At 39.6% G+C, this 24,091-nt stretch overlaps 1 protein-coding gene across 4 annotated transcripts in view; it reads right to left on the bottom strand.

Moving 5' to 3' along the window:
- LOC117226128 (angiogenic factor with G patch and FHA domains 1) overlaps positions 1 to 24,091 on the bottom strand; it is a 69,342-nt gene that overhangs the window by 540 nt on the left and 44,711 nt on the right. The window lies entirely within an intron of this gene.

Genomic DNA, 24,091 nt, shown 5'->3' with positions numbered 1-24,091 from the left:
AATCCTGCGTCAGCGTAAGATCACACTCGGCATTCCTCGTTTTCTCAATCGTTCATGCACACCCGAACGAGTTAGTTACTCGGTACCGTCAATTTTCGACGAGAATTTTCACGAAAATGATTAGAAACGAAATTGTAGAAAAGTTCGTAGAATTTGAGAATATTTTTATGTCAGGTACACAGCTTGTTCAAATGATTCAAAGAGGAAATACATTTTCGACGGACTTACGTTTCTTGAGATTAACTCGCGCAATTTTCATTTTCCATGAAAATTCGCGGTCTACTAATAAAAATGATCCTCGCGATCAGATCACGCGGATTTATGCAGATTTTCGTTTTCGCGCTAAATAGTATCAAAATCAAAATAAGGGAAGATTCTTTGCGACATGATAACCAGACTGCGGATTTTATGCATTTATGATCAAAACAGGCGGAGACGATTTAAAACAGTGGACCAAATTCAAATAATTAAGAAGTATCGATGCGCTATAGTCGGCTCGCTAAAATCATTACAGCAAAAATTAAATATATATTTAATTTTTATTTCGTATGAAGATCCGCAGGTCTAATGGTAAGAAGCGGAGATCGAACTTCCATTTTGTTTCTGGTACCTATGTGAGATACGTGATCAATTTTTTCATTAACTCGATATTATCGTTTTTATATAATCTCGATAGAAATTGTATCTTTGATAGCAAATAGAGAGTGAATTTTAATTTCGTTCCTGGTACACGGCGTATCCGAGCAACGTTTATTGCAATTTCTGTTGGAACTATTTCGTAAACATCAAGAGTATGTGATACCGACGTGTTTCTCCACAGACAGTATGCATTATCGATCGAGTGCACTTATAAAGGCAGCTGGATAAAGTGGACGAGTCGAAAGTATATAAAAGTAAGTTCAAAGCATCGAAACCATCTTTGGCATCTCTTTGAAGCTACCGTGTACACGTATGCGGTAGGAAAACACTATCACCGCTTGGCTGCTAACAAAAATATTTTCGATAACGCTGCCTTCCTTTTGGCCTCCGATGATACTATTTCCAACGTACTGTAACAATTTCGTTTCGGAGGATCTCGTTCCCACAACGACGTTCGCATTCCTCGCACAATCACCACAATCATCCGTAAAACACATAACAGCATCGTCATTAATTATCACACTCTTGTCTTCTGAGTAATAAAACTGAAAAAAAAATACATTTTCGACGCTTTCCTCATAAGGTCAACAGTTTAGCAGTTATATTTCAAACGGCACATATCGATGGACACCCTGTATATTCTGGCAATCTCAAAGATTTCATAAAATTGAAATAATATATTTAATCGAATTGAAATCGAAATGTTAAGACATCGCAACATAAAATGTTAACATAAATATACAGAAATTTTAAATGGTAAATAAATCAACTGTACTTAATGCTAAACGCTTCTACAATTAAATCATTATTCATAATTTCGTACTTAGGCCACTTGTCGACTAAGAGGCTCAATTATACAATATATACAGTCAGACGCGTTAGATTACTGCATAATAACGTATATAAGAGACGCGCGTTGTCTTTCTGGCAATCAGAAAAGATCGTTGGGACACATGCATCCCGCTAGGATCGAGAGGGTTAAGCGAAAGATCAGTCCCGGCCAATTGTATTGTCTGGCCGCCGCGGCGGTCGATTCGTAATATTCCCCGGCGAAATTCACGCGAAATATATTCGAGGGAGCGCACAGTGCGCTCTACATCGGCAAAATTCACCAGTTACGTCTATCATGATGTAAGATATATTTCCAACCGTCATACTTAATTTGGCAAGCTATATAATAAGCAACCGTACTTTTTTATTAATAAAGATTTCTGACCTGTTTGGTATATGGATTTCAAGTGATTTTAACGAAATTGACGTTTATTTAATGAGAAACATTAAGCAAAAGTTCGTTAATCTTTTTGTTACTGTTATAATTTCTTTTAGTTTATTATCGTTAATTTTATAAATAGTTTACTAATTATTCATTTCGTATTGAATTTATATATATATTTTTTAAAATAAGATTTATAACTTTTTATTTCCAAAGTTTCGTTAAATTTTATTTCTCGCGAGTAAATACCGATATATAATAAGTAACCAAATTTTCGTTTTTGTCGTTAATTTTGTCATTTGTCCGCACTGTGGAGCGGGTCGGGCCGAGGTCGGGCGTCGGTGCGGGTCGGTGTCGGTCGAGGAGAGCGAAAAACGTGACGGCGGGCTGGCGTTCTTATCGAGAGAGGGGTTATTTTAAGTTTTGAGTCGCATCCACTGGGCAGAATAGCCTTTCCCGTATTTGGGCCAAGTGGCCTACCCCGTCTGGCTTGTAAATGAGGCCCTATCTACCGTCGCCGACACTTGACTTACTTGGTTGAAAGGGAAAAAGACGAAAACGAAAGAATGGAAAGAGCATAAAAAAGGAAACAAGAAGAAAGGATTGCCGTTGCGCCCCAGCGAGAAACACGAAAACAAGCACCGATGTCTAGCCAGAGATAGAATTCCCTCCGGGGAAACAGACTTTTTTATCTCGAGTGCGACACCAAAAAATGAAAATAACAAACGAAATTGGGTAGCGAATTCACGGCTTTTCGGATACCACCTACATATTATATCAGCTCGAATTTCGTCCGATGTCAATCTCTCTCTCCGTCTTTCAACTTTTTCAAAGCTGCCGCCGCAGGGTGAACTGTATTTTCATGAGCGTCGCGTCGACTCGCTGTCGACGATATTTCAAGTTTTCGAAATAGAGTTTCGGTAGCGTTTCGACTACATATCTCGAGGTATCTTACACTGCGTTTCTCCGTTAACTATTTCGGGTTAGACGGATCAAAAGCTGTCCTACCTTTTGTTTGGCTTTTTATGTACGGTGGGATATTAATATTCGGACACCTTCCAAAATGCAATAACTTTTTCAAAATTGGACTAAACGATTTGAATTTTCTTTAGATGATAGAGACACTAGTATAACTAGCACTAGACAATGACTAAACAATGATTAGTTTGTTACAATTTTGCCATTATTTGGAGTGACAAAGCAAAATAAAAAATCTCTCATTTTTTTAACTTTATTATCTGAACCTATAAGGAAAATTAAAAAAAATGCGTTTTGTAGATCTTTGCAAGTTATATGCATGTAGAATTTAATTTCATGTAGAATGTGTAAAATCTTCTTCTTTGCGAATTAACAAAAATAGTGAAAACTTTAGAAGAATTTAAAGACATTCTTTGCAAACTGAAGAAGTTAATAGACGAAGTAAATCTCTGTGCGACATGCTTGCTTCTTGCAATTAATGCGGGCGATTTTCATTCTGCACAAAGATCCGCAGTGGAGTGATTAGTATTAAAAGCGCGCTTTACCGGAGCGTTGGAGAGATATTCGCCGGAAATCGCGCAGCGACCCAGTATTTATCAGAACCACGTTAATTATCGCATTTCATCGTTCCTTACCTGGGCTGTTTCCTTAATGCGATATTTCTGCGGCCGCGATGAATTCAACGTAGGCGAAAGTAAGAACACTTGGCTCAATTAAGGCCTGAAAACTATTCGCGGTGTTGCATTCTGCGGCCACTTAAAAATTTCAAAAGAGGTTCTTTCAAGCCATAGAAAAATCGAGCAAAGGAAAGGCATAAAGCGCATCTCAAGATCCTCTGGGGTGCTTGGCGCTCTATAAATCCAAGAGAAGTTCCTGAACTTTTGATAGCAGACGTTAGACGGAAGAAGTTGTCACTTCAGGCGGCGTGCATCCCTTACGGATCGTAATTTCGGAGACGCTTGTCACACATTTTCGTCCATCAAACAGTATTAGCTAGGATCTACAGTGAGAAGCAAAGGTATTCGCGCACCTTTTAAAACGGTACAACCTTTTTCAAACTGGTCTAAATGACTTGAATTGAAGCGAAAACTCGAAGAAATATTTTTTTTAAGGAAATTTACGATTTTAAGGAAAAGTTACGATTCTTAGGTCCTATCAAGGTCAACTTTATGTTTTAAACGGAATTATGTATTTTCTAATACATCGATGGACGCAGTCCGGCATTAGTTATAAAAATGTATCAACCTACTTATGAAAAACAAATTAATAGCTTAGAAGATACTTCAATTTCGATTAATATAGAATTATAATATTAATTCGATTTGTTTTCTAATAATCCATAAACGTTTAATTTTACTTGGACTTTCGAACGTGGTATCCCGGCAAAGAATGATCTGAAACGAATAGTATTTTGGATTTGAAAGCTTCGAAGGATTCTCAGTCTATAGCAGAACAAACTTGTCCAATGTGTTAAATTTATGACACTGAATTTTGGTCTTCTTGGTCGGTCCGTTGTAAAGCGTCTCGGGCTGCCAACGTTCTCCAGGCCGAATAAGAAGAAGAAACGGAGGTCGGAGAATCCACGAAACGGAGGCAGAGGGAACAACCGAGAAAGAAAGACGAGAACGTATCATGATCGAGCGACAGACGCGTTATCGTGCGCGTAAAATGAGCGCTCATTACTCGATTGACGAGCTCGCGAGACGTTCAGGAACAAAACGGCTCGACTCGAGTTTCGCTTTCTCGCTCGACGATAATGGCGATGATGCATCCGTCTGGCCTGTCTAGACCACTTACATACATGTATATAGGCATATACATATATATTTGCACACATGTATATAGGCATATAAATATATATTTGCACACATGTATATAGGCATATACATATATATGCCTATATACATGTATGTAAGTGGTCTAAACTGGCCAGAAAATATATATATTTACAATATATGTACATATACATATATACAATACATATTATGACTGGCGCTCGCTTGACTGCTTTCTTTTTTCAGCATTGCTCCCCTCGGACCTTGCGCACTCATTCTACCCGATATATGTCAACGAAATGATTAATCTGCACGGCGGAGGACGATGAAACTAGTTGTCTCGAATGGAATTGCCAGGTTGCTGCACGTGAAATGTCCTGTCCGCAGAGTTTCTAATTTGTGATATGATAACGAGGCCGACACTTTTCGCGCGTTACACGGCCCCGACCGCCGAGCCTGGCTAAAGAGAAAGGTTGTCGGGACACGTCCGTGGGATCGGCTTTATTTAATAGTCAACGCGATTAGTTTCTTCAGCCCGCGCCCGGTACATTATGTCACTCAAGTGCGCGTGATATGTTAATTAACGTGTTAATTAGATAGTCGGGCTGTACTACATCGGATCACGAGCCAATCAATGCTCCCCGGGTCTATGACTTTTCAACGCCTGAATTACACCATTACCGCGTGTAACAACTTCCAGATTTATCAGCTTTTGTCAGTTCTTTCAATATCTCATAGCTGTCTAAGCGGTCGGCGGCTATCGATAGATACCGCCGGGATACGTTTGGAATTTTTTCTTGCACATTGTCGAACACAATTCTGACGCTCGCGCAGATAATTTAATTTTTGGATTGCTCGAAAGTGACATGAAACGTTGATAAAGGGTACCACTTTTCAGAGTTAATTCACGCAGTTGTCGTTTTTTAATATATTTAGTGTTAAATAATGATGTTTATTGGATCTCTGAAGAACAAGTTAAATTAAGATGCACAAACTGTTGCATTAGCGGTCTATGAGACTAAAAAAATCAATTTCTGTCTCGAATGCGTAATTTTTCTACTTCAACTTTTACTTGGCGAATTTTTACTCGAAGAATTTATTCGAATAAGATTTTATTGGAAGAATTTATTCGAATGAGACTTTATTCGAATAAAATTTTATTGGAAGAATTTATTCGAATGAGACTTTATTCGAACAATGTCCGACTCGGCCACATATAGCGGCTCCAAGAGCAGACCAAGTTCAAATCTGATTTGTGGTCCATGATTAAGACACATGTTTGGCCGACTGGTGCACGTTGGGAAACTGGTTCGTCTAATAGACGTTTACAAACAGAGATTGGATCGATCCCATCTTTTAAAGAGAGGCTGTTCCGTCGGCCGTTCAGTGCTAAACTTATCACAGCTGCCCGCGTTGGACAGCTGGTCGAGACAACGATACCCGGATTACTTATTAAAAATGGATTAACAATGTCTGTGGCACGACCGAGAAGTGGTGTTTTCTTATATACGACCGAGACAGATATACATAAATCGGTGACTGAACCAAAGCCGTCTCGTAACAGCGCAGACGCCGTCGTCGCTGCGAACCGAGCAACATGTCATTAATATATCCTTTCATCTAGAATGTGCACTTTTACTGCAATTTAATTTCAATCTACCGGGTCGTTCGGAAAGATGTTTCGTTCTTCCACGAGACAGTGAAAGACGATTTTTTAACATTTAATATAAAAAGAGAAAACTTTTCCAGATTTTTCTGATAGTTTCGAATCTTATGCTCGTGGAAGTCTTGTTTTTCGTTGACAAATACTGAATCAAGTGCTTGCTTTAACACGCTTACAAAACGACGCTATTTTGAAAAACGAAACAACATTCCGAACGACGGGAGTAGTATGCGAGGGATTAACAAATAGGAAATTCTTGTGTTTAAATACAGCAGCGTCCCTTTCAACCAGTCAGCTATTTTTGACGAGTGTGCTCATCGTGGAGAAATGGCAAGATTTTGCGTTACGACGAGTATACTCGTCAAAAACAGTTGACTGATTAAGTAAATAAAGAAGCGCCGAGTACAATGCAAAAGGTCCCTCAATTGTAGACAATTGTAGAAAATTTTATGGGAAATGCTTGAACGGTCTCGTAACTCGACGGGATCAAAGAAACCGCAACGAACGTTGCTTTGATTGATACACGTAGATTCTATCTAAATGGTAACGTGCCAACGTAAGAAAGCCGATCGGCCATTTATTTGCCAGCAGCCTAATATATAACGCGCGGTGCCAAGACGGGAACTAAAAGGGTGGAAAATAGGCAAATAGGCCAAGCCGGCTGGCTGGATGAATGACACGGACAAGCGGAGGCAATGTACCGTGATTACCAATTAGACGATGCAAACTGGTCGTCGGGCGTCTGCGGTGTCTACGACCTCGTACCTATTTTTCTCTGCTTGCTCCTTTTTGCTCTCGAATATTATCACTTCGCGTGTCGCTTTTCTAATTTCAATTTTTCTCGTCAGCCGCGAGGGATGACCGCTTCGAGAACCTCTACAACTTGTCCTTTATTAATTTGCAGTAATTTAAACTACTATTGGGTAACGCAGGTAATATCTTAGGGGTTAATTGCACCACGCATGTAACAGAATAAATTTGATTCAGGAAATTAGATGGTTTTGCAATCGCCGTGCTACTTGTCATAATTTTAAAGCTACTAATCGGTGCAATGGCATCCGAAGAATGAAGATTTAAACGATTTTATGGGTCTTTTTAGTGGACAACTTAGGAAATTATCTACGATTTATTACATAATTTGAAATTTCTATTTAAATATCCATTAAGAATCCATTAGAATTTAAATTTCTATTTAAACCCTTATAAAAATCGATTACATTTAAATTTCTGTCAAAAATCTATTACAAATAACTTTTATACTAAAAATTTACAATAATCGATTTTATCCCTATTAAAATCAATTGCAATCTAAATTTCTATTAAAATTCCACTGAAATTCTTATAAAAATCTGCTATAATTTAAAATTTCTGTAAAAAAATCTATAACAATTGAATTTTCTATTAAAACTCTACAATAATAAATTTTACCCCTATTTAGAATGGACAAACGTCTAAATTTCTCTTAAAAATCTACTCTAATCCAAAGACCCCAAAAATTTAGTATAATTTAAAATTTAATAAAATTAAGAAATTATAATGTTGATTAGCGTAAAAATTAATGTCTAGAAATTAAATTTCAAACAACTCTGTCACCCGTATACGGCTGACGCGGCAGTCAAAGTGTCAATAGAGTTCAGTTAGAACTGTGTTTTATAAAAGGAAGAAAAAATATTCAATGAATGGCAAAAAACTGCAGGTCGAGACCGATCGATTACAACGAAAAGAAAAAAAGTAAGCACAATGACAGGGTGGCGCGTTGCTGAGGTAAAAGTGGGAGATCTCGCCGTTCGGTTGGCTAAGTGTTAAAAGTATTAAAAGTCGAGCTCGGTGCGCGGCTCTGGTCCTTTTCCCGGCTGATCGGCGGTGAAGGGAGGACCGTGTGGATATCGGGGTCGCAGTTTCGTTAGCGTGTCCGGGAAGCCGCCGTACGTGAGATTTTGTCCGGGAAAAGAGACATCTCGGCACGAAATCGAGCGGCGCCGCGCGCGGAGGCGCACCTTTGAACTTTCGGTATGCCCGATAGAGGAAGGAAATTCCTGGGTCGAGGAGCCCAGACACCGCAGTCGGTCGGTCGATGCCAGTCGCCGGCATCCAGATAAAACGGTGCCGGTGGTACAATAACATATTGAGAATTCGCGGGTTCGCCGGCGGCGCGACGGTGGTAGGGTGCCAGACGGTCTGTGCCAGTTCGAAAGTTTGTCCCGGTTTGCCCGTCTGGCATGCCGGGAAGCGACGCGACGCACGTGCACCGCACCTTGACAGGTTGAATATGGGCTCCGGAGCGCGGAGACAGCATATTGGGTTCGAAACTTTGCTCGTTTACAACCGAGCCACTATGTCTGCTGGTCTACCGTCGCGTCGCCCCCGCTGCCAACGCCAACGCCGACGTTAGCTAACACCGACACCGCATCCGTGACGTACACACGCGAAATAAATGTCGCGACTTCCACCGTCTATCACGTTCCGACGATTTTCACTCGCAAATCCAGCCGGCATCCCTTTTTCGGGTCCCATGGAAATCGACGCGGATTCCATCGACGGAGATTCCGTCGACAGCGATTCATCGATCACGACTTCAACCGGCGACAGACTTTGTCGACGCCGGTGTATTGGTGGACGGTAACATTGACTGACGATAGCAGATAGATTTGGTTGATTTCAACCGGCCGACCTTGGAGTAGACCTAGTAAGTTTCACAGGAACGAGTGGTCAATAATGAACTGCATAAATAAACAGGAACTGCATAAACATTTGATTACGTTTTGAACAATTTTAACGCGTTAGAAATAATATAATCAAATCATTAAACTTTTGTAACAGTGTCGCTCTTTGCTGTTTCAACTACTCATTTTTGCCATAGATGCAATAAAATCCGCAGTCTAATAATAATGATAATTGGGCGGCGGCTCTTTATGCTAAATAACAATTTTGTGCATTCGTTGCAGGAAAAAGAAACTGCATGAACATTTAGTTACGTTCTGAATGCACACCAGTTAATGTTACTGTTCGGTGGGTTCAGTGTTAAGTAGAGTTTAAAGTGCAATACGCTGCGATAACGGAAACCTAGAAACAAGAAGCGACGATGAATGAACCGGACCGATGCAACATTCGAAACTCGTATTTTGCTCGAGCCTGTCGTTGCCGGTCGACGTTGCCGATGAAGTCTGCCTCGGTGAAACCTGCGTCGGCGATTTCCATGGAAACTCCTTTTTTCTCTTGCGCCGAAAGTCGCACAATCCCGCGACCACACTATGGAAACGTGATGCTGCATCATCGCGCCACGCGCAGGACGCCTTGTTTTCCCTTTTTATCGTGTGGTTTGGCAGTTCTTTGATTTTCGAGCAAAAAGTGATTCGGATACTTTGGCAGACACTATTTCGATTCTAGATTTTAGTTGCATGAATTCCGTAGGGATTACACTCAACTGTATTTGCTTTTTGAAATTGTATTCGCTTTCTAAAATTGCATTTGTGATTTCAGTCGCGACATAATATATCAACTGAAATAAAATATTTTGACGATTTCTTTAGGAATTATCGTTTTCGAAAATTATAAACTATGGAACGACATTTCTCAAGTTCTGTGGATAATATTTAATCCAGCATTGATCCTATTCGATTCTTAAGAATCATCTACAGTGTATATAGATCCACGGAATGGTCAGAAAATTTATTAACTGGAATTTTGCGAACAAACGTCGACTAGCAAGCTACACGCAGCGAAATATTTTTATAATTGCTTTTAATGTTAACACTTTCTTAAAAGAAAATTGGGAGGTGATATCTGTTTATATTCAACCTCGATAAGATTATTAGAAGTAAATCCATGATTAGATTTTCATTTTCACTAGAGTTTCGTTTAGAGCACGATTCTACGCATTTATTAAAAGTAAATTATTAGAAGTATTATTATTCATTAAAATAACAAATAAATACAGCTCGTTTATATTCGAAATCGGTTATGTCCACGCATCCATGTAAATGTGTTTATAGAATGTTTTATTAAACGTGTTTGTTACGCGTTTAATTAAACGTATTTTTAAAGCGTTTAATTATAGGTGTTTATAAAGCGTTTAATTAAACGTACTTACAAAGCGTTTTACTAAACGTATTTATAAAGCGTTTCACTAAACGTATTTATAATGCATTTAATGAAACGTATGTATAAAGCATTTAATGAAACTTATTTATAAAGCATTTAATTAAACGTATTTAGAATGCGTCTTACTAAACGTATTTATAAACCGTTTTACAAACCGTATTTACAAAGCATTTAATTAAACGTATTTATAAAGCGTCTTACTAAACACATTAATGAAACACGTTTCTATTCAACATCATTAACATTATCAGAATGGACGAGTTCCACCGACAGCAACCCGATATGATTATTCATGGCACAGCATGAACGAGTGCTGCATTCGAAGGCACAGACAGAACGAATTAATTCGCGTATTAGGTGCAGCGAATTCGAATGGAGATCGATGGCAATACGCGGCACGAAATTACACGAAGCCACGAGGCCGAAGTCTGGCACTTGGAAAATGTGGGCCAATTACTCTCGGTCAATGTTTTCGCCGGCAAATACTCGGACCAGGACCGAAATGAAGCCCTAGAAACACCCATGAATCTCTCCTACGTCCTTGGATGAAAGTTTCGCGCGCAACTATCGGCGGAGCCCCGGCAATCTGTTGTTCGCTGAGCCGCGGCATGTTTGCGCGGAATAAATTAGTGTTTGGCCGTCTATAGACTCTTGGACTTGCTAGACTAAACTAGATAAACCGTGACGTGGATGCCGTGCCTTCCTCATCGTCGCCGCCGGTTCCCGACACGCCGGCAGGCTCTCTTGTGTTCATACGCTCGCGTGATTCGCCCGGATCGCGCAAATATTCGAACGTTTGTCTATTCGCATCGAGGCTATAAAATCTGAACATTCAATATCGCTAACCTCCACGTTTGCGATCGTCGAACGACGCACAGTGGGTCAGAAGAACTTTGGAAATGGGATAATGCGATGATTTCCTTCATTTCAGTTAAAATCGAAATGTTGCGGAATAAGGGAAAACGTTTTTTAACATTGAAAATTTATGTTGGACTTGAAATATTCCAGCGAAATTGTGATTTAGCCAATACTATTTAATGTGAAAAGAAGCTAACAAAATCGTCATTTTTTTCGTCGACGATTTGATAATTCGCTGATTTATTTTATAAAATATGTAATTTAATATAGAATATCAAAGTACATATTCTTCTTAACCAGTTAGTTGTTTTTGACGAGTATATTCGTCAGGAAGAAATAGCAACATTTCGTGTCATGACGAGTATACTGATTAAGAAGAAGTGGCAATATTCCGTGTTATGACGAGTATACTTGTCGAAAACAGGTAACTGATTACTAAATAATAATAATAATAACAATAACAATAATAATAATAATATCTTTTCGAATCTTAGGAAACATGATTGCTCTCGTTTTAAGGCTCGAGTCCATAGTAAAAGTGAAACGAGATTGGAAGCGGATCGCTAAACGCAACACGAGCGAAGTAACAATTACGATTAAGCCACGTATTCACGGAACGAGGTTACAGATCGTTGTCAGTCCGCGTTGATCATTCACATGTCTCCTTCGCAGAATGCATGCGCATGCAATGTGCATCCGTCCTAGACAAGCATATAGACAAATAGGCGGACGTAGACTCGCATGTAGCATTCGGCCGGTCGCACATGCACGCTTTGGCGGCTTTGTGGAGACCGGGCACAGAAATGCCGCGCGTCCTGACCAAACTCGACGCGACGTTTCTGCAACATGATTGCGTGTTACCTTTCCTGTCCTGTCCATCCCATCCTTTTGCTATTCTTAACTCTTTTGTTGTTAGACCGCGGATTTTCTGCATTTATGATACAAATAACTAGATCGAGTGCAAAGTTGCGAGAACATTTAAACAATTTGAAGATATTGTGTTAAGTAATAAATGTGATTAATTATTAATAAATTATAATTAATTAATAAATTATTAAAATTACTAAGGAGAGAGATAAATATCTTTGTAATTACTGCATTTTTTTTCTTTTTTAAATCACACACAAACTAGACAGGTTCTTTAATTTTATTTAATTTAATTTTTTACACGTCATTTATTTTATATAGAATACATTCGTTGAGATAGCTATGGAATACATTTATTGAGATAATTATTAACGGACTTGCAATAAATGAATGGTTCAACGAAATCAGCTATAACTTCATTAACTTAAGTTACATAAAACGACAGAGGATTAATTGTAGAACGCGAAACGTTAGGTTCAAATTAATTTCACGAATAATGCGATCTATCACGTTCACAATTTTGGATTCACAAATTAAGACAGCAGGATTTAAGTAAAGATCACGGGGAAGATAGAAGCATGGCTCAATTAGAACGGAAAAAATGTAACATATTTTGTGTGAAGAAATGATTAGAGACCACCTATCATCCAGGACATGGTTCACATTCCGGTTTGCTACACGAAGATGACTCAGTGTTGTTTCTAGTAAGAAGACGAGTTGTCTCGTTTTCTGTCTTTTGGATGGCATGTAGCGTAAGTGTACTACACGAGACACGTTAATCACTTTTCCCGGCGAACAAGGCTGCGCATGAACGGAAACGGCGGCGGCTACATTGCACATCTCAGACACCGGCGCCTTTCATAGCTGTTTAACGAGCCTGTGTTATCCACCAGACATTAACTATGTTGATCAAATATCTTTCGTCCTACTTCCTCTACATCGGCCGAAGCAGCACGCGAATCGAATCTCTGTATCCAGGTCTCATTGAAAAATAGATTTTCCAAATCAATCCATTCCAAGTCTCGTTCGTTCCTCATCTTCTAAACATAATGCGACGTCTAGACGGCGGACCCTTACGCATTTATGGCACATGCAAGTGGAAGAAGACGAGCACGTTGGGTTATATTTACATTAATATTTTACCCTAATTCAGACTTCGATAAAATAATCCTTGAAAGTGAGAAATTGCATAAAGATCACAGTCTTTATTGCATAAAGATCATTAGTCGTGCACCAGTAGGAAAATTGTTGAGCTCTTTTCCGACGGAGTAAATTTTTTGAAACAACTATAGAATAGATACATTGAGATGACTTTAGAATACAATTGCTGAGATGATTGTAGAAAACATTTGCTGAGATAATTATAGTATACAATCATTGAAATAACTATAATATACATTCGTTGAGATTACCATACAACTCGTTGAGATAACTATTAACCAGTTAGTTATTGTAGTCTCATTGAAAAGTGCATGTATAACTGTTGTAATATAGAATTAAGTTGTAATGAAATGACTGTTTTATTTTTAAATTTTATTAGCAACATTCATTTATTTACTTAATTGAACCAGCTATCTGTTTTTGACGAGTATACGTCAAAAAACAAACAAACTAACTGGTTAATAGATTTGCAGCAGATAAACTAAATCGAAACTAAAAGTTTCTCACTAAAACTCAGTTTCAGGAAAAAGTACAAAAGCTCTGCAAATCGTTACAAAACCCATTTGTCTTCAAAATTCCTATACGTCCTCATGGACGAACAGCAAACTTGCTCCAAATTCCTACCTTCTTCTGCTACAAGCTTATTCATTATACAAGGTGTTTCAGGCTTACAATCGACAAACTTTAGACATGAATTTAGGACCATAAAACGGCAAATTTTGTCTCCGAAAGTGTGTACGCAGATGCTTTCGTCAAGAGATATTTACTACTGAAGTTGTAGTACTCAGTAATGCATGCTATTGAAATAATGCAGGCTTACCACGCGCATTAATAAAAAAAAGAAAATAGTTCTACTTATACCTCAAGAGACGGTTGTAATTATTACATATATATCGTTCGAAATTTATTTTTGATTTCGACTGAAATTTACGAAATTTATGTTCGCCGGCTTCACCCTGAAACGCACTGTACATTCCAGCCACGAAATACGTATTTACTGAAACCGCAAAGTCTAACAACCTGACTGTGCATCGCCAAAAATAATGGGTACCGACATAACGATAGATCAGGATACAGGAATCGGTATCGTACTTCTACCCCCGAACACGATCCCCACATCGGAGATCGTCTTGAAAAATCCCCGAGGATCCTCGTACGATTCCCAATCCCATTTCGGTGCCCTCTTCCTACACGTCCCCAGTCACCACCTTTGATTCCACGTCCTTAACCTTCCCTGGTCCCCCGAGCCGGTCTCTTCAACTACTTCATCGGTCAATTCTCGACGAGTTTGAATGCGTACGCGTACGCCGATTCATCGGCGCGTCGGCGTACAGACGACCGGGCAGACATGGGTCTTACGTGTAGCATTCGGCCACTTGCACATGCACGCTTTGGCGGCTTTATGGAGAGCAGACAAGGCGGGATAGACGGAGAGGGTAACTGAGAGAGAAACTGGGAGAGAGAGAGAGACTGGGATAGAAACACAGAGAGAAACTGAGAGAGAGAGAGAGAGAGAGAGAGAGAGAGACTGCAGCAGAGAAAGACTGAGACAGAACGACAGCAAGAGACAGAGAGACTGGGAGAGAGAGAGAGAGAGAGAGAGGGAGAGAGAGAGAGAGAGAGAGAGAGAGACTGCAGCAGAGAAAGACTGAGACAGAACGACAGCAAGAGACAGAGAGACTGAGAGAGAGAGAGGGAGAGAGAGGGAGAGAGAGAGAGAGAGAGAGAGGATGAGAGGCCCGCCGCACGTCCTGACCGCGCGCGAGCATGGTTGCGCGATAATCCTGTGATGGATGTCCCTAGGTAGTCGGTAAGCCCTGCCAGCCAGACTGCCTCGGTGCGTCGGTGTGTTTACCCAGACGGAAGCCGTCTGGCGACGATAGGAGAACCGACGTATCACGTGTGGTGCGTGCCGGCGATACGTCGGTTCTACTTCGACTACCACTAGGATATGCAGCCTCCGACGAGACGAGGTTTCAGCGGCGTATCTAGCCAGGAATAATCGCGCCGGCAGGAGAGCAGAGCCCTCCCGGCAACGGGGGCATCGGTTTTTAAATTTCCGAACTGATTGATCGCGATCCCGTAGATCCTCGCCAGACAGCTCTGAACATCGCTTATTCTTCTTCCCGCTGATGCACCCGCGGCGCGCTAATGAAAGGCCTGGATGGTCTAGCGATCAACCCCTAATTGTAATTACTGGGTCCCCGTGTGACCAGCGCATGTAGCACCGAAATGCAACGTGTTCGCTGTTGCAATTTGGTTCGCGACATGCAAAGATTGGCGTTCTTTGGGTCTTTTCCGTCCGATCTGCATTTTGTCGAACGTAGTTTCGTATTTTGTAGAAAATATTGTTGTTTGAAAATGAAGTCGTTTGTCCGTCTGAAGTAGACAATACGTGGCAATTTATTCTAGTCGATACGTACTATTTTTGTATCATGTACACAGGGTGAGTCTTGTAACATGACGACATCAAAAAAACTCATAAAATAGTTGGATAGAAGTTGCACGATTTACAGGGGAGGGGGGCATATGTTATTGAAACCAGCATTACGTGATTTTGCTCGTTTACCAAAACATGAAGATCGCCTCCAATTTTTTACATCGAATCGCTTGTATTTCTTCCCGAATACGGATCAAGTATTAAATTCTACGTAAAATTGCTGATATATTGATCAAATAATTACGAACACCAGTCACGTTGATTAATCTTTTCGTTGATAAGTCTCTTCTAATAAAACATAATTTATTTTTGCTAATATTTCACTAACTGTTTATTTTATATCCTAATTGGTATAATACTTTTCTGCGTAGAATTTGACGCTTTTTCCAAAGTCGGGAAGAAATATAAACCATTCCATTAAAAAAATTGATGGCGATCTTCGTATCTTGATAAATAAGCAAGATAACGTAAAACTGATTACAGAATTATATGTTACCCTGTAAACCATGCAACTTCTGTGTGAAACATTTTTTCTTACAACGAATATTTTATGAGTTATTTGATGTCATTATGTTGCGAGACTCGCCCTGTATATGTTAGTTTTGTTCGATCATAGCTTTTGGAAATTAATCCATGGAACGAAAGAATTACAGAGATCTCAACAAGGTCTGTGTGCCTAGCTATCCTCACTCGCACGTTACGCGATTCGGATGTTATTGGAGAAAAGTGATACCTACAGTGATCGGCATTAATCTTTTGGTCTCTTCCTTATGAAAGCTGCAATAACACTGTCCGCGTCTTAAAATACTCCTGATTAAAGAATAGATATCCTAAAGATATCCGATTTGACTAGGTAACATTTGTAGTTCTATGTCGAGGCAGATTCGTTAATAAATTTTACTATTAACTTGCAATATTTTTTATCAGCGCTAGTTATTATTAGATTGCGGATCTTAATGAAAAATAAGAATTGTTTACGTCGATTGCAAGGCACAGAAATCAAGTAGCAATTTCTGTGTTCCCTTAACGAATTGAATAAGCTGAAATTAATACAATGTCACTGGTAAAATCCGTCTGCTGTTTTATGTAACAATTTGTAACGGTGTCTCAGAGTCATCATTCGACTGCAAATATATCCGATTTTCCTGCAAACTCGTAGCGATTCCAAACTTTTGGCCGGTAGTGTATATCGAATAAATAACTAATAAATGTATCTTTACAATCTGAGTAATCGAAAATGAAAAAATTAGTGACCCGCCGTTTTGACAGATTCCGTGAACCCGTTTTTAACGCGAATGATTACGTTCTCCAATTGCTTCCAAATTTCGTACGTATCGTTTCTCCCACCAAAAGTGTCACAATATAGTGGGACAAGACCGAGTAACGCAGTCTAAAATACCACTCTCTAGTGTCGATTCATTGGACAGACGACACGATCTCGCAATTACACACAAAACAAAGTCATCGCCTCTCGACAAGAACAAAATCTCTCCCAACAAGACGATTCTTTCCGGACAAAACCGAATGGATCGACGATTGCGGACTGCGCATCGATCTGGATCCCAAAGCAGCCGATGACCCGCGCACGGAGAAACCTGTTAACGTCTAGCCGCGACGCGGAGCCGCGAAAAACGAAAGCTGAGAATAATCGTCGGTCGAGCGACGTAGGAAAAAGTATCCCTATAAAATCGCGATCCGGCTGAACGCAGCCCGATGACGCTGCGACTGTCGAGAGAGAGAAAGAGAGAGAGAGAGAGAGAGAGAGAGAGAGAGAGAGAGAGAGAAAGGGAACAAGAGTGAATGGGAGAGACGAACGAAAGAAAGAGAGAGGGAGAGAGAGAGAGCGGACGACCGGCCAGGCAAAAAAGTAACGCGGCGTAGATTAGCGAGAAATGCCGATGTAAAAAACGAATAATAGACGTCGGCGTCGGCTGCGCTCGAGTCCCAGAAGCGGGTTCCGCCATACTGCGATACCCCAGGGAGACACGTAGAGACGGAACGAAATTAACCGGAGCTCAGCGAGGAGGAACCGGACGCGAGCGCATAATGCTGTGCACACAGGCGGGCCGCACACGTGCGCGCGTAACCACGTCGTCGGTTTAACAGTCTGTCCAGCGGTGTGTGCACGCAGGCAGACCGGCCCGCGAGTATACAGGGTGTTCCACTACGTGTGGAAAACGTTTTAAGGGATGATTCGCCGAAATAATGGGAAAACTGTAGATTCGGAACGACCCTGTTGCACGGTCGCCTCTGCTTTCGTTTCGACAGAGATTAGACGGGTTTTTTTGTTCACCAGTGGTACCGTTCGTAAATTCGATCATAGAGTTAAGAAAAGTTCTGTACATTCGTGAGTCTGGCTCGTGACGGAAATTTCCAATAATAACTGGACTGCGAAGGCATAAGAATTTCATAACATTGTTGCATTACTTGCAACTTATCGAAGTTATTAACCTCTTGGCATACTTTGACGAGTCTGACACGTGACGGAGACTTCTAGTAATAACCTGTTAAGTATGCATGCTATTCCGTTCATTTTAGTCTGAATAAAATTCTGATTTTTTGTTATCAGCATTTAACATTGAAACTGCAAAACCAGTCACGGTGACTGGTTTCCGATTTTTTCTTTGACAATTACTGATACGATAAAAACGTTTTTTGTCAGAGATTTTTATATCAACGTTTTCATCCATGCATATGTTATAATATAAATCGTAGGATGTTTAAATAAATTCAATCTTGTAATCGTCATTTAAAAAAATATAGTCACGTTTAGGGCACTAGTTCTAGCGTTAAACATTTAAGTAAACGTAAACACGCAATAAATATAAGTTGTCTTCTTTCTTCGTAGAAATTGTTACGTAGATTTACGGAACTCATCGAAATTACAGGTCACTAATTTTTTCATTTACTCAATAATTATTAAAAAATACTTGCTTATTCAATATATGTTACTTGCGGTAAATATTACATTGACACTCGTTCAAAAACAGAATAAATGTCTTATTGTTACTTTCATAAACTGATAGAAAACTAGCGTTAAAAGAAGCAATTTATCTTTAATAATAACCTGTTAAGAAATGAACGTTCCGTTCTCTTAAGTCGAAATAAAATTCTAGTCACTTCTTATCAATATTTAAGCATTGAAGCAGGCACACAATAAATATAACATAGAAGAGAGACCATCCGTTTCATCTTTGAAGAAAATGGTACGACAAGCGAAGAAGGAACTTGGAAATCGAAAACTTATGACCAGACTATGAACTTCGTGCATTCGTGACGAAAATGAGCGGATGTAAATTAAAATAATGTAAGGATTTTCAAATACACCATCTTCATCTCATCGCAGTGATAAAAAAAAACGAAATTTCTGTTCGCTGCAACAGATGCAGAACATTTTTACTTTGCATGAAGTTCCGTAGTCCAGTTATGGCGCTTTATATGTTGCTAAACTCGTTTGGAACTCGTCTGGAAAACGTACTTTTTGTATAATTTGCTTTGATATTGGTTTGATGGATAGAATTATCCCAGCAGGAGTTGTCACCATCGCCGGAAACCTTTGAAACAAAGTCTGAATGTGATACATTCTTTTTATACAGATAGATAAGTATGCATTTATAGTTCCTGTCTGGGATCGGACTCATTGAAACTAATTTGTGAAGCTTGATGCAGCATACAACATACAGTAACTCACGCATTTTTATTGACGACATCACGATCGTGGAAAGACATTTCGAATGTTAATTGTTTGTTTGTAATGTTATAACAAATAGTGAATTCTAAATATAAAAGTATCTAAGTACGTTGATTTAAACTAACCGTTTAAACGATCATTTCGCTATACTCGATCAGGTTTTACTTGTTTCATTGAACAATCTGACTCACTCGAAAGAAGCATTTTCCATTGCGTATGTCCAATTCCAAGCAATCAATCGGTGCTCTTCGCACCTAAATTGCAGTATTCGTCGCGAATGAAATGTTGAGAAAATAGTTTAATTTAAAAAATATCAATTTCGGAGATCAAGGAAATAAACTTGCTGCCTTCCAAGACGAAAGTTCGATAACTATCGCGTTTCGTGGTGACGAAGTGCAAAAGCTGGCGAGTCTTCGCGGAATAAACGAAACGATTCGAGGTGTACTACTTTCGGGAACGCGAGTCAATTTATCGGTACACGCGGTCGAACACCCTGTATAGGCGTCGGTGTATGTCGGCGGTGTCGGTAACGTTATTCGGGGCTAGGAATTCGGAGCCAGGAGAGCGGTCGATCGGTCTAGACGAGGTGTGCGTTATACGCCGGCACAGCATACATTGTCCGAACAATCGGCCAGACCCGGCATACAAATATGTACAACGAGAGATCTATTAATTACAACCAGCACCAGCCGGCTCTGACTCGTATCGACGAGCCCGAACCGCCCGGCCCGCGCCCGATCCGTGGCAAACGGGGACGGGAGCAACGGGAGACACAGAAAGAGCATCGTCGACGTTGTTCAGACCGATCCGGAGCCTCCTTTGGCTCCTTTGATGAGATAATTGATTAAACGATTAAACGGCCCGATCTTTAGTCCAATTAACTGCATGCCAACCGACGTTTCCAGGCTGTAGATCGGTCATCGCGACTGCCGACCGATACTTCTGATGAATCACTGGTTTGTTCCTTCGCTACGTAATACTCCACGACGTCTATTTTTTATAGAAATCCCATTTACTCCCGTAACAGTCTTACTTTTAGAATTTTTACAATGATCTTTAATTGCAGTTCTCACTGAAAATTTTATACGAAAGCGAAATTACGGAATTAAATGTACGTGCGTTTTGTCAAAATGTGTCCAGGATATTTCAAGCTCAGTTGTTCATCTTTTGATATCATCTGGTTATCATATTTTAACAGTAAAGATACATTCTGTTATTCTGTTACATAATTTTAGTAATGAGCCAGCAAAATAGTGTAAGACAATTAATCAGCTTAGACCCTAAGAAAGAAATGAGAAAGAAAGCGATGAAAAATATACACACACATGTGCAGTGACTACAATTTAAATATAATAAATCAAATTTATACTATGTATATTTCCATGATCTTATATTCTTTTTATTTCATATTTTTATCCCATTTTGTGTGAAATCATGGTGAGCAACAATAACTATATAATACACGTTTTGTACGACGTAAATCATGTTAATAACAAATTTATACGAAAATATTCGGCAAGCATTTCTTCAAAATTGTGACAAGACATACTACTTAATCGCTCTAGCATCGATTGAAAAATATTTACTACATTAAAATCTTGCATGTTTATAAGTAAACATAATTTAAAAGAAAAATAGAAATCAGCAATTTATTCATAAAACGTTTCTTTTTCTATACATCGTGCTTATGTGCCAATTCAAGAAAATGTTTATTTCGCATAAAAATCCGTAACCGGCGATAAACAAACGTTTTGTCCAGAGACTGCGAGTATTTCGTTCGGTATTGTCATGGATGGCAATGCATGGTCCGACCAGACTCGGACGAAAAGTGTGGACACATCCATTGTGTCGGCGTGTCGCGTCTGCAGGATTAATTTGGCAGAGGCCGATTTTGTTTCCTTTCCGCATTACGCGGTGAATTGACTCTCGCCGATCGAGGGAAACGGCACGTTTAAATGGTATTTAGCGGCGGCTCGAATTAGCGGGCCGGGGATCCGCGGTTCATCCGGATTTTCGCTCATCCGGATCAGACGCGGTCCCATTAAACCCCGGATATGAGTTTCCGTGTGCAAGGTGCACCGTGGCGCGGTTTAACTAGGCATTATGTAAAGCGGGCAGACCAGTTTTACCGTTGCCGCCGCCACTGTCGAAACTTAAATTCGGAGGAATCGGGAGAAGTTAATTATCGTACCCGCGGCGGGCTTATTAATACGCTCCTGGATCAGCGTGATGTACCCAAACGAAGCTGCTTCTGCCGCTGTTATCAATTATCTTAAGTCTAAATGATAAATCTGTTGCAAAAGGATATCATTGCTTCTGAATTTCTAATTTCGACCAGACTCGTTATTGGACTGCGGATTTTTCAATGGATGATGAGAAGATCGAATGGAGAACAGTAGAATTTAAATATACTCGAAACAAATAAAGGATCAAACATTTAAAACTTATCGAAATTATTGACGAAGGAAATAAATGTCTGTGTATCTTCTGCATCTGGCAATTAATGCCAAACACAATTTGTACGTTGCAATTGGAATTTTTCAAGAAAAAATTTCTTGAATTCTCGTTTGTAGATTTCTGATTTCGTTCGATCTCACTTGTCGGTAACTAATGGAAACTTCAAAGGACACAGAAAATCAATGAACAGCGAAAGAAAAGAGGATACACAGGATTACTTATTAATTCACGATTATAATCGCTTGAGATAATTGTCAATTCTTAGAAGATTATTAAATAACTATTTATCAAGTATACATTGCATCGTTCGGAAAATTGTTTCGATGATTTTTTAATGTATAGGGTAAAAAAGAGGAACTTTATGGCATTTCTCTGATAGTTTCTGTTTGACATATTTTTATTGGCAAAATAGTGAATCGAATGGTTTTTTTCTTAAACTCTTACAAAACGAAATTCTTTGAGACAACTTGATATTTAATCGTCAGAGAGAAATAAAATTGCATAAAAGAATGGAAGCAATAAAACAAGACGTAACTGACTCTATTATGCTACAATAATTTTTATTTCAGAACCTTGCGACAAATGTTCAAACTGCTATCCTCTATTTAATACGCATTGGATAGCAAACGCGAGAGAGGTGCATTAACCGGAGGCCGGCATGAAGATTAGCGTGTTTCTAGAGCATTAACAGACTGTGAAATAAAGTAATCCCTTAAACACAGCAATTTAGGAATACTGGTATTAAATAATAATTTACGTCCCCTACTAGAGGTTTTCTTAAAGTAAATGTAAGGTAAGAACTATAAAATCTGTTCGAACGTCCATGTTAAATATCGAATCGCCTGGCGGTGAAGACTATACACAGTAAATTCGACGACCCCTTAATTAACATTATGCGTGCTGGATACTAATACTACGGATTTCTAACTTCTTCCCTTAACCACTTTAGTAAAATAAAAATTGACAGTTTTAAGTTCTTTTAATACATTGGCTGTCAATCCTATTTTGAACAAAATCTATCCTAACATTTCTTTTTTCTCACATAAATAAATAATAATAAGTAAAAAATAATAAGTAAAAAATAGCAAGTAAAAAATAATAAATAAAATATAATAAATATATAAATCCTTCTTTTTGTTACTAATGAACCTTTAACAGACAATCTCTGTTAAATTTTTTTGTATTATAAATTGCAAATTATTGCACCAAATTTTGTCATAAATGCATAAAATCGACAGTCTGGTCATTAACAGATTGCGGGTCTTTATGCAAATTAAAAATTTTCCTCGTCCGTTACATAAAACAGAAGTTAGATAAAAAAAAGTATATCCTTCTTTAATGATGTTAATAGAGTAAAAGTAATGCAACAGTATCTTTAAACTGTTCTTATGTCCTCAATACTCTGCGTTTCGTTTATCTAGTTCTGCTAGAAATGCATAAAATCCGCAGTCTAGACATTATAATCCTCGGACGGCACAGCTGTTCTACCGACGATGTTTATAACAATTCTGAACTTTATTCAGCAACTTTTCCAAACATATTTTTGAAGATATTTCTTGCAGACTCATCAGCTTTTCTGTTGTTCTTAATGTAACAGCGATTTACTTGATTTAATTGGCGAAAACCGAATAATCAAGTGAACGATATAAATACTCTGGGTGAAAATTGACTCAGCCACCGCGTTGCGAGAGTTAATACAGAAGCGATTGTGATCAGAACTATTGATGATATTTCCGATTACGTTTTGCCCAGCTCTGGCGATCGCTACACAATGTTAACAACCGTGGATTCGCATGGCTGCCGCGGCACCGTGCGAGAGCACGTAGCAGGTGTCGAAGGGTACGCGGCTGATAAAGAGCGGCAAAGAACTGACGGCCGTAAACGAAAGCCAATAAAACGCCGGTTTATTTGCGCGGATTCGCGAGCCGAGCGAAGCGGAGCCGAGTGGAGCTGAGTCGAGCTGGCCGGTGCGCCGCGATGGAACATGCGGGTATCCGGTCGGGGGTGGCTCAAGGGGGCTGCGAAAAAAAGGTTTGTCGAGTAAACAGGCAATCTGTAACGGCGTGTGGCGGAGTCCGACGGGTGGCCGGTCCGCGCTGCACCCGCATGCCGAGCGGTGCACCTATCTACGCCGCATGCGACTATGCGAGTGCGTTTACGCTCGGAAGCGTGTGTAACAACGCCTGCACAATCTCTGATGCCGTCGCGTCGCGTCGTGCGGACATCGCCGTTCTCTCTTTTCCTCGTC

The sequence above is a fragment of the Megalopta genalis genome, chromosome 6 (assembly GCF_051020955.1).
Source record: "Megalopta genalis isolate 19385.01 chromosome 6, iyMegGena1_principal, whole genome shotgun sequence".
Lineage (NCBI taxonomy): Eukaryota > Metazoa > Arthropoda > Insecta > Hymenoptera > Halictidae > Megalopta > Megalopta genalis.
This window is presented reverse-complemented; position numbering and strand designations above follow the sequence as displayed.